Consider the following 17187-nt stretch of genomic DNA (forward strand, 5'->3'; position numbering starts at 1 on the left):
CAGGGACATATTTAAACTACTAATACTAGTTTTCAAATTCATAAAGAACCTGACCGCTAATCTCTTTGGCACATTCTTCCACTATAAAGCAAATTACAATATCTGATTTGCCAATCATAACCACCTGACATTTATTCCACTCTGTTAAGCCTCCTAATTCTGAGCATTCTGAATGCTAGGGCACTTTAACTGTATTTCACAAATGTCTGAAGTCAGTGCTGAAAAACTCACTCCAAGAGTTTAAAATCTGACTGAAAACACATTTGTTGCAGCACAGTACATAAAATGGTTAATGATCCACCATGCTGTACATATGTACTGTTTGTCCTTTAGATTACTTTTGTCATTCATTGGCTTATGATCAGATATGTTCTTAGTTACGTTTATTATTTTCATCAATCAGATTTATATAATGTGCTATTCAAATAATATACTACTTATACAACCAACTATGCAAACAACCAAATAAGTTACTTATGTTCAGTTATTTAGACTGAGTGCAGCGTTGCTGATAGAAGTATTTCTGATGTTTGTAAATAACACAAATTAAACAATAAATGAAAGTGCAATAGCCAGCATCCGCAAATAACTTTAAGTAATCAAGTCTACCTGAATCTGCCGTGATTATCAGTTTAAAAACTGAAAGATTATGGGGGTCATTCTGACCCTGGCGGCCGGTGGCCGCCAGGGCCACCGACCACGGGAGCACCGCCAACAGGCTGGCGGTGCTCCAACGAGCATTCTGACCGCGGCGGTTCAGCTGCGGTCAGAAGCGGAAAGTCAGCGGTCTCCCGCCGACTTTCCGCTGCTCGTTTGAATCCTCCATGGCTGCGGAGCGCGCTCCGCAGCCATGAGGCTTCTGACCCCCCCTACCGCCATCCTGTTCATGGCGGGAAAGCCGCCATGAACAGGATGGCGGTAGGGGGGGTCGCGGGGCCCCTGGGGGCCCCTGCCGTGCCCATGCCAATGGCATGGGCACGGCAGGGGCCCCCGTAAGAGGGCCCCGCAAGGTATTTCAGTGTCTGCCTTGCAGACACTGAAATACGCGACGGGTGCTACTGCACCCGTCGCACCTTCCCACTCCGCCGGCTCGATTACGAGCCGGCATCCTCGTGGGAAGGGAGTTTTTCCCTGGGCTGGCGGGCGGTCTTTTGGAGACCGCCCGCCAGCCCAGGGAAAAACTCATAATACCCTCTGCGGTCTTCTGACCGCGGAGCGGTATTATGGGGGCGGAATTCTGGCGGGCGGCCTCCGCCGCCCGCCAGAATTAGAATCAGCCCCTATATTCCTGTTAAAAAAGTCAGGGTGTCATGTCACCCCCTCACCCTCACCTCCATCACTTCACTCCATCCCACATACTGTATCTACACATATGACTAACCACAATGCCCTTTCAGCCCTGCATGGGCACCCATCACCAAAGCATGCACATCATAGGGGTACTAACAATCCTACAATACATCACCATACACATTCAAAGATGGCAGGGCAACAGCAACAATAGAGTGGAAGATAGGGATGTACAATATGTCACAGGAATGAAGCATAATACATCACTTACATCCCCACAGATTCCCCAGCCAATCTCATCGGAAAGGAGGTGCCACGACTATCCAGTCCCCCAACAGAAGATGCCCCCAGTGATGACAGTAACTCTGGACTTCAGGCTCTGGATCAACAACCAGGCCGATCAGGGACCACTGGTCAGTCGGTCACCCCAACCCACTCACAGTCCACCACAGAGTCTCCCCCATCAGTATTTAAAGCAACAGCACCCACCTCGCGTCCCCACACCTCAGTCCCCAGGACACGTCAATCAGCAGTGTACCCACCTGTACAGGGACCCCAATCCACACCTCATACCCAAGACAATCAGGGACCTGGGGTCAGTGGCGGTGGGCACACCATTCAGGGGATAGGGGCACAGGGCAACGGGGACACGGGGAGGACCGCAGAGTGCCAGGGGAGGACCCCTGGGTAGCTTGGCACGAGCAGTAGGCTTAACTTCAGAGTGCTAGTTCTAAAGTATTTGTACCAACACACACAGTAACTTAATGAAAACACTACAAAATGACACAACACAGATTTAGAAAAATAGAGAATATTTATCTAAACAAAGCAAGACCAAAACGACAAAAATCCAAAATACACAAGTGAAGTAATCAATTAAAAAGAAAAAAGAGTCTTCATGTAGTTTAAAACACACAATAACACTGTTAGCGTGAAAATGTACCTTGGGTGTGTCAAAAATAGCCCTGCACAGGCGAGTGTGCATCAAAAAGGGCTTGTGATGCGTCGATTTCACTCACGAGCGAGACCTTGCGTTGTTTCTCCTTTAGTCGGGTCGGGCACGTTGTTTCTTCTCTCCACAGGAAAGCGATGCATCGATCCGGTCAGCACTCTCCAGTCCGGGCAGGCCTTGTGTTGTTTTTACACTCCCAGCAGTGTTTGTGTTGGAAATCCAGCCGCACGATGATCCGAAAACCACGCAGCGCGGGTTGCAATCTCCCAGACTCCGTCAGTGATGCTGAGCGTCATTTCTCCAGTTCCGTCCGTCGATTCTTCAGTCGCATTACAGGCGAGCATCAATTTTCAGCCGTACAGCCAGCAGAGCGTCGATTTTTTAACCACAGATCGGAGTCGCGTCGATCTTTTCCCCGCACAGCATTCTGTGTGTGGATTTCTTCCTCATAGGCTTTAATTTTCTCCTTTCAGGGTCCCAGGAACTGGATGGGCATGACAGGGCAGAGTAGGAGTCTCTCCAGAGACTCCAGGTGCTGGCAGAGAGAAGTCTTTGCTGTCCCTGAGACTTCAAACAATAGGAGGCAAGCTCTAAATCAAGCCCTTGGAGATCTCTACAAGATGGAAGGCACACAAAGTCCAGTCTTCGCCCTCTTACTCTGGCAGAAGCAGCAACTGCAGGATAGCTCCACAATGCACAGTCACAGGCAGGGCAGCTCTTCTTCCTCAGCTCTTCAGCTTCTCTCCAGGCAGAGGTTCCTCTAGTTTTTCAGAAGTATTCTCTAGACTGTGGTTTTGGGTGTCCTTCTTATGCCCAGTTTCTCCTTTGAAGTAGCCCTACTTCAAAACAAAGTCTCTCTTGAATGTGAAATCCTGCCTTGCCCAGGCTAGGCCCCAAACACTCACCAGGGGGTTGGAGACTGCATTGTGTGAGGGCAGGCACAGCCCTTTCAGTTGTGAGTGACCACTCCTCCCCTCCCTCCTAGCACAGATAGCTCATCAAGAAATGCAGACTACACCCCAGCTCCCTTTGTGTCACTGTCTAGTGTGGGGTGCAACCAGCCCAACTGTCAAACTGACCCAGACAGGGAATCCACGAACAGGCAGACTCACAGAAATGATATAAGCAAGAAAATGATCCCTTTCTAAAAGTGGCATTTTCAAACAAACAATCTCAAAATCAACTTTACTAAAAGATGTATTTTTAAATTGTGAGCTCAGAGACCCCAAACTCTACATGTCCATCCGCTCCCAAAGGGAATCTACACTTTAATCATATTTAAAGGTAGCCCCCATGTTAACCTATAAGAGGGACAGGCCTTGCAACAGTGAGAAACAAATTTAGCAATATTTCAATGTCAGGACAAATAAAACACACTACTATGGCCCTCATTACAACATTGGCGGTAAATCCTGCTTACCGCCGAGCAGAAGATTGCAAACACACTGCTGCGGCAGCAGAATTCCGCTACAGCTATTACGACCCACAGCTCGGAATCCGCCCAAATGTAGACACCCACACAAGTCCGCCACACCAAAGGTCAGTGATAAACTGGTGATAACAAAACCTCCACCGTCACGCCAACAGGAATACGCCCACACTATCATGACCCACGAATCCAAGCGGCGGTCTTTCAACTGCAGTATTCCATTGGCGGTACACACCGCCGCGCTCATAATACACACACATTTACAAAACACAACCACATTGGACAATTCGAAATACACACACCTGATACACATACACACACCACTCCCACACACCCAATACAATATAAAACACACACCCACATCACCCACAAACCCTTACTACTAAAAACTTTGAACGAAGCACAGAGAGAGGCACCACCATCAACAAACTAGCATCCACAGGCACACAACACTATCACTCACACAATATCCACGCACCTCAAACAACACACACAAACACCTACTCTCACACATCACAACACACACCACCTCACACTTCACCCACACCACACCATGGCACCGCAAAGACACCCCAGGTTCTCTGAGGAGGAGCTCAGGGTCATGGTAGAGGAAATCATCTGGGTAGAGCCACAGCTATTCGGATCACAGGTGCAGCACACCTCCATTGCAAGGAATATGGAGCTATGGCGCAGAATCGTCGACAGGGTCAACGCAGTGGGACAGCATCCAAGAACACGGGATGACATCAGGAAGAGATGGAACGACCTACGGGGGAAGGTGCGTTCTGTGGTCTCAAGACACCACATTTTAGTTCAGAGGACTGGCGGCGGACCCCCACCTCCTCCCCCACAACTAACAACATGGGAGGAGCAGGTCTTGGCTATACTGCATCCTGAGGGCCTCGCAGGAGTAGCTGGAGGAATGGACTCTGGTAAGTCACATCTTAACTATTACATCCCCCATCCTACCTGCATGCTACGACATACCCTCACCCTCACCCTCACCCCCATCACTCCAACACCTCACATATGTCCCACTATCACAAACCACCCATCCCAACACCAAGCCCTGCATGCAACACCAAAGCATGGACACCCATCACCAAAGCATGTCCACTACACATACCCACACAGATCCCCAAACCAAATATCACACAAGGTCCTATACAAGAATGTAAGCACTGGGGTACAGTGTCACCCACCCATTGCACATGATGGCACACACAGATGCAATAATCATGCCTTTACACCCCTGCAGGACCCCTACCCAATGTCACAGGACAGGAGGTTCCAGACATGTCCACCGCCCCCCACAGAAGAGGCCACAGTGGTGACAGCAGCTCTGGCCAACTGGATCTAGATGACCAGCCCGGCCCATCTGGGACCTCGGGACAGTCGGTTCCCCACACACTGGCACATGCCACCACAGAGCCTCCCCCATCAGGAAACACCAGCACAGCACCCACCCAGCGGGCCCATACCTCTGTCCCCAGGACAGGTTAAGCAGCAGTGTGTCCACCACTACAGGGAACCCAGGCAAACCCACAAACCCAAGAACATCAGGGACCTGGGGGCAGTGGGCACATGGTTCAGGGGACAGAGACACAGGAAAACAGGGGAACTGGGAGGACTGCTGTGCGACAGGGGGAGGACAGGCCCAGGAAAGCCACTCTCCACGAGGCCCTCTCAACATCATGGGAGCGTACCATCATTCCCAGGAGACCCAGCGGCTGCAGGAGGAACAGTATCTGGGGATTAGGGAGGACTTGAAGTCCATTAACACCACCCTGGTCACCATTGTAGGGGTGTTGAAGGACCTTGTGAACACCAGGAGGGACACTGTGGCACAACAGGGGTCCCCTGACACTAGCCTTGATGATGAACTGCCCACCACCTCCGCCGGCACTAGTGGACAGGAGGCACCGCCACAGGATCACGACACCAGCATCCCACCCCCTGCAGATGGAGAACCACCCCGCAAGCGGTCCCTGAGATCCAGGACAAAGACAGAGAACAATGCCAAGACCCCCACCAAGAAATGAGACCACCCTGAATGTCATCCTTCTGTCCCACTTCGTCACCCTGTCCATCCTTAAACTGCCCTAGCTTCACTTCCTATGCCCCTTTGGACAATGCACCTGTGAGACAAATAACTGGACTCTGCCATGGACATTCCTCCACCATCACCCCTGACCATTTTACAACCTCCTCCACTAATTTGCACTTAAATAAACACCCTTGAATCACAAAACAATCTGGAGTCAGTCTGTGCTTTCACAAATGTGTATTTGCAATAACTAAGGAAAATAGCAATGTCCATTGTATTGTCAACATACCTATGCCACACAGCTCTAGTCCAAGAGGTAACATAGCAGAGGTCACACAGTGGGACCCACATCTGTGAAATGGAAAGGCAAAGTGACAGGTCACTTTGATAGGTCTAACAATTGTATGAGATGTAGGAGGCAGTGATATCTTCTTACCTGTGTCTCACTGGAAGTATTGCTGGATCACGTTATTTCTGTTGTCTATATCCTCTTCTTCTGCCTCCTCTTCTTCACTTTCCACAGGCTCCACAGCTGCCACAAGACCTCCTTCTGGACCATCCTCCTGCAGAAAAGGCACCTTTTGTCGCAAAGCCAAGTTGTGCAGCATACAGCATGCCACGATGATCTGGCACACCTTCTTTGGTGAGTAGTACAGAGAACCACCTGTCATATGGAGGTACCAGAACCTGGCCTTCAGGAGGCCGAAGGTTCTTTCTATAATCCTCCTAGTTTGCCCATGTGCCTCATTGTAGCGTTCCTCTGGCCTTGTCCTGGGATTTCTCACTGGGGTCAGTAGCCATGACAGGTTGGGGTACCCAGAGTCACCTGCAAATGTCGAGGGACAACTGTTAGACACACACTAACCCTTAGGGACAACCCCAGACCCAGACAACTATTCACACTGTATAGGGTCCTTGTCCTCACCTATTAGCCACACACGGAGCCTCCGGAGTTGCCCCATCAGATAAGGGATGCTGCTATTCCTCAGAATGTAAGCGTCATGCACTGAGCCAGGAAACTTGGCGTTCATATGGGAGATGTACTGGTCGGCCAAACACACCATCTGCACATTCATTGAATGGTAGCTCTTTCAGTTTCTGTACACCTGTTCACTCTTGCAGGAGTACCAAGGCCACATGTGTCCCATCAACGCCACCTATGATGTTAGGGATATGTCCAAGGGCATAGAAGTGACCTTTTACTGTAGGCAAATCCTACACCTGAGGGAAAACGATGTAGCTGCACATGTGTTTCAGCAGGGCAGGCAACACTCTAGGCAACACGTTTGAGAACATTGGCTGGGACATCCCTGATGCAATGGCCACTGTAGTTTGAAAAGACCCACTTGCCAGGAAATGGAGTACTGACAGGACCTGCACTAGAGGGGGGATTCCTGTGGGATGGCGGATTGCTGACATCAGGTCTGGCTCCAACTGGGCATACAGTTCCTGGATTGTGGCACGATCTAGACTGTAGGTGACTATTACATGTCGCTCTTCCATTGTCGACAGGTCCACCAGCGGTCTGTACACCGGAGGATGTGGCCATCTCCTCACCTGCCCCAGCGGACGTGCCCTATGGATGAGAACAGCGAGCACAGAGTCAACCAACACTGAGGTAGGAAAAAACCAATAGTATTGCATACATTTGTCACTACGCTATGTGCCTGTTTCTGTGTATATGCAAGGCCTATATATATGTGACGCATTAAAAAATAATGCCATGTTGCCACCTGAAATGGCAGCTGCCTGACCTGTAATGTGGGACATGAGGTAACTGTGATGGTGTTGTACACCGTCGCGGTAGGCGGTCGAAGACTGCGGCGCAATACTGCATTGGTTAACATTGGGCCCTATGGGTCCCAGGAGCCAATGACGATGTACACCGGCGGTGACGGTACGCACCGCCGTGGACGTGATCGCCATTTTCTCTCTGTTCACTCACTTGGTACCTGATCTTTGACAGGAGAGGACCTACACTGCAAGTGCTGCTGTGACCTCGGTCTAGAAGCGACGATGGTTCATGTGTCTGGGGAAAGGGCCCCTGCTTCACATTGGAGGAGTTGGACAAACTAGTGGATGGGGTCCTCCCCCAGTACACGCTACTCTACCGTCCTCCAGACAAACGTGTGAGTACACTGTGACCACTGTGGAGTGGTGTGGATGGAAGATACAGGAGGAGGGAGATGAGGCCTGCATGAACGGATGGTGAGTGTATTTGTGTCAGGGCAAGGGTGGGAACTGGTGGGCAATGAGTATGACGGTCCGGACAGTAAAAGTGTTAATGTTTCCCCTGTATAATTGGTCTAGGTCAGCGCCAACCAGAAGAACGATATTTGGCATGCCATCGCCAAGGGCGTGCGGACCCTGGGGGTCCACCACAGACGGAGCACCCACTGCCGTAAAAGATGGGAGGACCTTTGCCGCTGGAGCAAGAAGACGGCGGAGGCCCAGCTGGGGATGGCCTCCCAACGTGGGAGGGGTGCCCGTCGCACCATGACCCCCCTGATGTTCCGGATCCTGGCGGTGGCGTATCCGGAGTTGGATGGGCATTTGAGGGCATCACAGCAGCCACAAGGGGATGAGTACACTCACATTCAGCTGACTCTGCGCACATTGGAGGTGTCTAGGTGGGGGAGGTGGGCAGTGGGTTCCCATAGGCTAGGGCGAGCTTTGTAGGCAAGGACCCTTTGTGAGGCAGGCTAAGTGGCACCCCATCCACACCAGTGGTAAGAGCCATCTACACCTAGGCAGGCTCCTGTGACTTCCATGTGTGCAGCAAACTGGTATAGGCCACGTACCACATGTCCCTGTGATTAATTAGGGAACTCCAAGTGCATGGCATAGTGCAAGGGCTGCTGTGTCTGTAGTGTCTGCCAACGGAAGCGGTATTGTATGCACTGAACATGTCTTTCTTCCCCACCAGCCTTTTCGTGGTCTCCCTGTTCTTGTCTGCATTAGCATCATCAGGCGGAGGAGCTATGCCACCGGAGAAGGAGGGAGCTGCATCCCACATGGTCCTGAAACCAGCGACACAGACTTTTCATCTGATGGGAGCTCCCTTGCTGTGGCGGGCCCTTCTGTGCCCACCACATCTACAGGTACAGCCGCCACCCCCCTACCAGCACCGCCCTCCCAGCAGCCCCTCAGTGTGTGTCCCGTGGCCGCTCACTCAGGAGGGTGGGCATCTCCTTCGCCCCAGGCACTTCAGGCCCTGCCCCAGTCAGCCCTGCTGCCCTCAGGGAGGAGGCTATTGACCTCCTGAGATCGCTCACTGTTGGGCAGTCTACCTTTCTAAATGCCATCCAGGGTGTGGAGAGGCAGTTGCAAAAGACAAATGCATACCTGGAGGGCATTCATTCTGGCCAGGCAGCCCAACAGAGAGCATTTCAGGCTCTGGCCTCAGCACTGATGGCAGCTATTGTCCGTGTCCAGCCTCCCCCCTCCAACTTCCTCCACCCAGACCCAATCTCCAGTACCTCAGCCTATCCCAAGCACACCATCAGACCAGCATGCACACACCTCAACACACAAGGGTGGCTCTGGCAAACATAAGCACCACACATCCCACAGGCACTCACACAAGCATCATACCCATGCACACATACCAACATCCACTGCCTCTACTGTGTCCACCTCCTCCAAGTCTCCCTCCTCCCTCCCTGTCACGTCTCCACTCACACCTGCATGCACTACATCTTCAGCCACTACCTCCATCACCAGCACGCCCATCACCACACCGCTCACGTGCACTCACCACCCCCACTACCATTCACACATCTCCTGTGTCCTCTACCAGTGTGCCTGTGAGCCCTCCTCCCAAACTACACAAACGAAGTCACACACCCACCCAACAGCCATCCACCTCAGGACAGCCTCCAGCCCATGTACCTTCACCCAAAGTCAGCAAACGAACACCTCCTACAACCACTACCTCTTCCTCCACTCCCAAACCCCCTCCATCTACCAGTCCCAGTGTGTCAAACAAATTTTCCTCTTAAATGTTGACCTCTTCCCTACACCTCCCCCCCGCCCATCCCCTAGGCTCCGCCTTTCCAGGTCCCAACCCAGCACCTCAGCCACCACAACACCTGCCATCAAGGGCTCAGCCAAGACAAATGTGGGGAGTGGCAAGACAGCTGTGCCAGCAGCCAAGGTGGGGAAGGGCCTGAAGCAGAAGGGCAAGTCAATGTCACCGCCAACCTGCACGGCGGACAACACCACCACCGCCACCGGCATCGCCGCCAAGGACACCGCCGCCAGCTGCCCATATACAGAGCCCTTCAGCAGCGCCGCAGTCAGTGAGCCAGCCACCAGCACCGCCATTACAGACACCGCTGCCAGCAACGCGGTCAGTGAGGCAGCCACCAGCACCACCATTACAGACACCGCTGCAAGCACCGCGGTCAGTGAGCCAGCCACCAGCACCGCCGCCACAATGACCGCCGCACGCACCGCTGCCACAATGACCGCCGCAAGCACCACCGCTAATGACACCACCGCCAGCTCCGCCAGCAGCCCCGTGACAACCTGAGCCAGTGGCACCACCGCAGACATGGCTGCCATCCCCGGTGGTCATCCGTACTTGGCTGGTGGTCAGTTCCTGGGGCCTGGCCAGGTTCCATGTTGCCCCACCGTCAGTGGAGTATCACATCCACTACCTCAGTCCTAAGCAGAATGAAGCACTCTGGGCACAAAGCCCCCTCCAGAACCAGTGGAGAGATACATCCACTACCTCAGTCCTTGGCAGGATGAAGCACTCTGGGCACAAAGCCGCCCCCCCAGAACCAGGGGAGAGATACATCCACTACCTCTGTCCTTGGCAGTATGAAGCACTCTGGGCACAAAGCCCCCTCCAGAATCAGAGGAGGCTGTTATCCACTTGAGAGACTGTGGCTTTGCACTCCCCAGGATAAAGCAGTGGGCGAACCACCCACTGGAGAGATTTGAGAGACTGTGGCTTTGCACTCCCCAGGATACATCAATGGGCTTGGAGCCCCCTCGTGGAGCTGGCGTTGTGCACTCATCCGGCTGAGGTGCCCCCGTTCCCTTCCCCCTGAGGTGCCTGTTTTATTTTGATCTGACGCCCCTGCAGTGTTCTCTCCGTTTCGATCAGGTATCTTGTGTGGGCGTCGCCCATGCATTTTGGCCCAGTGGTCCACGGTCTATGTAGGTGCAGTACCTGGACTTGAGTTCTTGGTGTACATATTTGTTTATTGTGTATATACATTTTTGAATAATGGATGTTTATTGATTACAATGGTTACAATAATTTCCTTTTGTCCTTACGTTCTTCCAGGGGTGGTTGGGGTGTGTAAATGTAATGTTTCAGCATGTATTGGTGTGTATGGCGTTGTGGGTGAGGGTGGGGGTGTTGCATGTGTGTGTCACTCTCTTTTCCCTCCCCCTCCCCTGTGTCGTAGGTGCAGTACTCACTGTGGTCGTCGCCGCCATCGGTCATGCTCCTGGTAGAGGAGCAGGAAGGCATTCGCAGGGAGTATTTGGAGTTCAGGCTCCATGGCGTCCTGGTTCCTCCTGCAATGTGTAGATGTGAGTCTTTTCCCTTCCAAGTCCTGTTTCCGCTGTGTTTTTGTTGAATCTGCCCCGGAAAAGGTGGCAGATTGACCTGTCATAATAGTGTGGGTGGTACATTGTCTTCCGCCTGTCTGTTGGCGGTGACCGCCATGCTGTTTGTTTGTACCGCCGCAGCGGTCGGAGTGTTAAAGTGGCTGTCTATGATGGCGGTTTCCGCCTCGGTCATAGTTCCATTTTTGTTACCACCGGCCTGTTGGCGGTTTTACAGCCGCTTTATCACCGACCGCCAGGGTTGTAATGAGGGCCATAATCTCTAAATAACAATATATTATATGATGTGTTCCTAGTCTAGTCATTCAACAGCGCAAAATGCCCATTTGAAAAAATATTGCCACTCAGGTTGCCGCACATCTAACAGGTGCAGAAAATCCAATAAAGTCAATTCAGAAAGAACCTTAGACTAACATCTGCCACGTCCGGCTAAAAGTAATCCTCTTTTAATCCATAAGGTTATGATTTTTACACTGGCGGCAACCTACCATGTGCCTTCAATATAAAATTGCATGCAACCGTTATTTAATGCATCTCTTAAAAAAGCATTTGATCTATATTTTATAATAACCAAAAAAAGTCGTTTAGAATTAAATCTTCCAAGAGCACACTCAGGCCCTCATTTTTGCCCTGGTGGTCTTCTGACTGCCAGGGTAAATGTGACGGTAGTCCCGCCAACAGGCTAGAGTTATATACCGCCATATTATGAGATTGGCCAGTTGGCTGCAGCCAACCCACCATTTCACCATGGTGGTATGAGCCACTGCGTCTGAGATGTCTATCTCCAGCCCGCCGGCCTACATAGTACCGTTCATGGCATTATGAGCCAGCCTACCACCATGGTTTTCGTGGTGTTAGCAACGCCATGAAAACCGGGTCGGTAGGCCCTACCGGTGACAGGGAATTTCTTCCATGACACTGGTAGGTGGCTCCTCCCCAACACTCACCTGAGGCCCCCTCCATTCAAACTCACTCCCCCACCCAACCCCCATACTCACAATAACCCACCACCCCGATACACAAATGAACCCCCACCCCCTTCCAATCCACTCACTCACCGACCTCCTTCACAGACACGCACACACCACATAACTGACCCCATAGCCATACACACATCACCCCCACCCCACCCCCACTACAGTCACAGCACCCCACCCCCCTCCCCATATACATGCACACAGACACCCACACGCATCATGCATACACGCATTCATACACACACTAGCATACACACATTCATACACACACTGGCATACACACATTCATACATGTATACTTCCAGACATACTCACACACATTCTTACACACAATCACACTGACATGCAGACACGCACTCACTTCACCATTCTTACATGCATTCACTCACATGCATACAACCCTGCATCCACCACAACACTCACAGACGCATTCACACACACTCACACATTCATGCACACACTCAGACACAATAACCCTCACCTTCCCACCCTCTCCCTCTGTCGGACGCCCGACTTACCTTGTCCGGCGTGGAGGTCGTCTGGCAGGGAACAGGAAGGGGCACTGCTACCGCAGCAGCACCCCACCAGCAGAACACCGCAAGGCCATATGGATGGTCATAATACGTCTGCCGGCGTTCTACTGGCATGGCGGTGCTGGTGTTAGCAGCACCAGGTTACCACCTACCAGTGCTCATAACATGGCGGACAGATGGTAGCCACAGTGGTGATACGTTGGCAGCCGTCACGGTGGCAGTAGGCAGTATTTACCGCCAATGTTATAATGACGGTCTAAGATTCTAACTGTTGTTATTTATAAATATTAAGATATATATTAGTCTGATCTTAACGTGGCCAGCAAAATTATTATCACCAGCATATCAAATGTCCTGCCACATTCTCATGTTTGTGAGGGAGCATTAACTCAAAGAATACTCTCCTGGTCCAAAAAACAATCCTTCCGAGATGGTATTATTGTTTTTGATGATCCCAACTTACAACCCAAACCGACCATGGCTGACTTATCTCACACCAACGGCATACTCTCCGCCTCTACATGCACAGAATAACCAGTAATTAGAATCAGTATACCCCACTTTAAGCCAAACTGGTCATGCTCAACTTACCTGACACCAACGGTGTGTATTGCTGATTGTATTAGTTCATCGTAGTAATTATGTCTGTGAGCATAAAAAGCTCTTTATTTAATCCCTTCGGTGCCACAGACTTAACCGTTACATCTAGCGCTCCCCCCATGGGTCTGGGGGGCAGAGATGGCAGGGGAATCGCTTTCGCTACCACCTATGACTCCCCCAGTGACATCTGATGATGTCAGCGCATGTTAGCGCACTGACCTCCTGCGACCAAGGTCAGAGAGCCGTGAAAGGAAAGGAAAGGCTTTTCCTTTCATGTCTCTCTGAGCATTCCTGCATCACTATTGCATAGTGATTGTGCTGCAGGAATGCCCACTAGACACCAGGGACTTTGTTTACTTTTATTAAACAAAGAAGGGGAGGGACCCCTATTTCAATTAGGCTGATCTGCCCCCAAAGGGGGTAGAAACCTCTAGACACCACTGATATACATTTTTTTTTTTTTACAGGAGGGGAGTGGCCCCTTAGGCAACGGTCGCTCCCCTGGGGGCAATATTATTTTAGAATATTTCTGCCCCCCTTGCGTGCAGATAGGCCTATTTATTTTTATTAGGCTAATCTGTCTCCAAGGTGGCAGAAACCACTAGACACCAGGGATTGATTTTATTTTATTTTTTTACAGTTTACATAAGGGGAATGACCCCTTAGGCAAAGGTCACTCCCGGGGGCATATTATACTAGGCCATCTGCTCCCCTTGAGTGGGGGGCATCTGAAAACTAAACATCTGGGTGTGTCAAGGGTGGCGGGCTTCACATTCAACCCACACCATTTCCCTACCCACAATGCCCTGCAAACCTCCAACTTTGCTTGAAATCAAACATTTTCCCTACATTTTTGTGGTGGAACCTTCCGGAATCTGTAGGAATCCACAAAATTCCTACCACCCAGCATTGTTGCATCTATACCAATAAAAAGTTTGCCCCACTTGTCAGCCTAAAAATGTTTGTTTTCAAACTGCTCTTTTGCAACCACTTGGGGCCCTTCTCAATTTCAACATGTTTTTGGCCCTTCTCTGTCACAGGCACTTGGCCCACCTAGACAAGTGAGGTATCATTTTTATTGGGAGACTGAGGGGAAAGTTGGGTGGTAGGAAATGTGTGCCAGTACGGTGAACCCACACAGAAATGTGAGGAAAATTGTTTTTTTAGCTATATGTGTGGTGTGCTGAGGATTCTGGGTAAGAATACACTGGGGGATCCAGGCAAGTCACACCTCCCTGGACTTCCTCAGTTGTCTATTTTTCAGAAATGTCTGGATTTGGTAGGTTTCCCTAGATGGCAGCGGAGCCCAGGACCGAAAACGTGTGTGCCCCCCATGCAAAAACAGGTAGCTTTGTAATAGATTATTTGATGTTTCCATGTTGTGTTTTGGACCATTTGATGTTGTGGGCACTAGGCCTACCCACACAAGTGAGGTACCATTTTTATCCAGGAGATGTGAGGGAATGTTGGGTGGAATGATGTTCGCGGCTCCTCTCAGATTCCAGAACTTTGCAGCACCGAAATGTGAGGAAAAGGTGTTTTTTAGGCACATTGTGAGGTTTGCAAAGGATTCTGGGTAACAGAACACAGTGAGAGCCCCACAAGTCACCCCATCCTGGATTCCCCTAGGTGTCTACTTTTCAAGAAGGCACAGGTTTGCTAGGTTTCCCTGGGTGCCGGCTGAGCTAGAGGCCAAAATCTGCAGCTAGACACTGTCCAAAGAACATGTCAGTTTTCAATGTAAAAATTTGATGTGTCCATGTTGTGTTTTGGGGCATTTCTTGGTGCGGGCACTAGGCCTCCCCACACAAGTGAAGTACCATTTTTATTGGGAGACTTAGAGGAATGCTGGGTGGAAGGAAGTTTGTGGCTCTCCTCAGATTTCAGAACTTTCCATCACAAAAATATGAGGAGGAAAGTGTTTTTAAGCCACATTTTGAGGTTTGCAAAGGATTCTGGGTAACAGAACCTGGTGAGGTGTCGGCTGAGCTAGAGGCCAAAATCCAAAGCTAGGTACTTTCCAAAAAACACATCAGATTTCAATGCAAAAATGGGATGTGTCCATGATGCATTTTGGGGCATTTCCTGCTGCGGGCACTAGGCCTTCCCACACAAGTGAGGTACCATTTTTATTGGGAGACTTGGGGAAAGACAGAATAGAAGAACACGTGTTATTGCCCATTGTTTTTCTCTACAATTGTTCCTTCTAAATGTAAGGCAGTGTGTGAGAAAGAAGTCTATTTGAGAAATGCCCTGTAATTCGCATGCTAGTATGGGGACCCCCGAATTCAGAGATGTGCAAAAATCTCAACACCTTATCTTGTGCCCATTTAGGAAATACAAATATTTCCTTGAAACCTATTTTTCACTGTTTATATTTTACCAAATGAATTGCTGTATACTCGGTATACAATAAAAACCCATTGCAAAGTGCAGCTCATTTATTGGCTCTGGGTACTTAGGGGTCTTGATGAACCTACAAGCCCTATTTATCCCCACAACCAGAAGAGTCCAGTGGATGTAATGGTATATTGCTTTCAAAAATGTGCCACAGATGGAAAAAATTACAGAAGAAAACGTGGACAGAAATGGCTGTTTTTTTTAACTCAATTTCAATATTATTATTTTTTTAGCTGTTACTTTCTGTAGGAAAACCTTGAAGGATCTACACAAATTACCCCTTGTTGAACTTAGAGTTTTGGCTACTTTTCAGAAATGTTTAGCTGTCTGGGAACTAACATTGGATTCACACCCATTTCTGTAATTAACTGGAAGGATGCTGAAAGCACAACCAATAGTAAAAATGGGGTATGTCCCAGTAAAATGCCAAAATTGTGTTTAAAAATGTGATTTTACGATTCACGTCTGCCTGTTCCGGAAACCTGTGAAGATGGTAATTTTAGCACTGCAAACCTTTTGTTGATGCCATTTGCTTTCTTCTGCAGCACTTTTTTCCCCTTATTCTCCAAAAAACTCATTTTTGCTGTATTTTGACTAATTTCTTGGTCTCCTCCAGGGGAACCCACATACTCTGGGTACCTTTAGAATTCCTAGGATGTTGGAAAAAAAGGACGCAAATTTGGTGAGGATAGCTTATGTGGACAAACAGTTAAAAGCTCCTAAGCACAAACTAACGCCAATGGCCAAAAAAAAGGCTCGGCACAGGAGGGGAAAAAGGCCTGGCAGCGAAGGGGTTAACTATGTGGTTACGTGCAAATGTTGCATAGAGTGGAGGTAATAGAAATAGAAAAATAACCTAAATTAACTGTTACCGGACCCCATGTATAAGAAGCGCGGAACTCAAATTGGAATATAAAATACTACAAAAAGGCCCCCAAACTGGCCAATTATAACCTATTATTAAAATTAAAAAGATACATAGAGCTATATTCAGTTAAAAAATGGACTAATTGTGTTGTATTAAAAAACAAGATAAATGGACTCTGGCTCCTGAAGATGGCAAATCATAATTTAAAATCCACTCAAACTATGGGAGGATTAAACAAAATTAACCAAATACGAGGATGGAAGAAATAAATAATATCAGCTGAAATTAAAAGAGAACAGAAGGAAGAAAAGAAATGTGGCCAATATAGTAAAGCATGTCCAGTGATTCCACCAATGTGATCGGACAAGTTAAAGTCTGTTTCTGCCAGAAGAATGGATTATAAAAAAAAAAATTATATGTTAAATATGAGCAAGAACAGCATCATGGCAACTCCTGGTGACAAATGTTACACCAAAAAGTTACACATAAAGTCCGAAATAATGGG

At 49.5% G+C, this 17187-nt stretch overlaps 1 protein-coding gene across 1 annotated transcript in view; it reads right to left on the reverse strand.

The window, feature by feature from the left end:
- Positions 1-17187, reverse strand: part of ZMAT4 (zinc finger matrin-type 4) — a 2235770-nt gene that overhangs the window by 1887726 nt on the left and 330857 nt on the right. The gene's annotated exons all lie outside the window — the stretch shown is intronic.

This window comes from Pleurodeles waltl, chromosome 11 (genome assembly GCF_031143425.1).
Source record: "Pleurodeles waltl isolate 20211129_DDA chromosome 11, aPleWal1.hap1.20221129, whole genome shotgun sequence".
Taxonomy (NCBI): Eukaryota; Metazoa; Chordata; class Amphibia; order Caudata; family Salamandridae; genus Pleurodeles; species Pleurodeles waltl.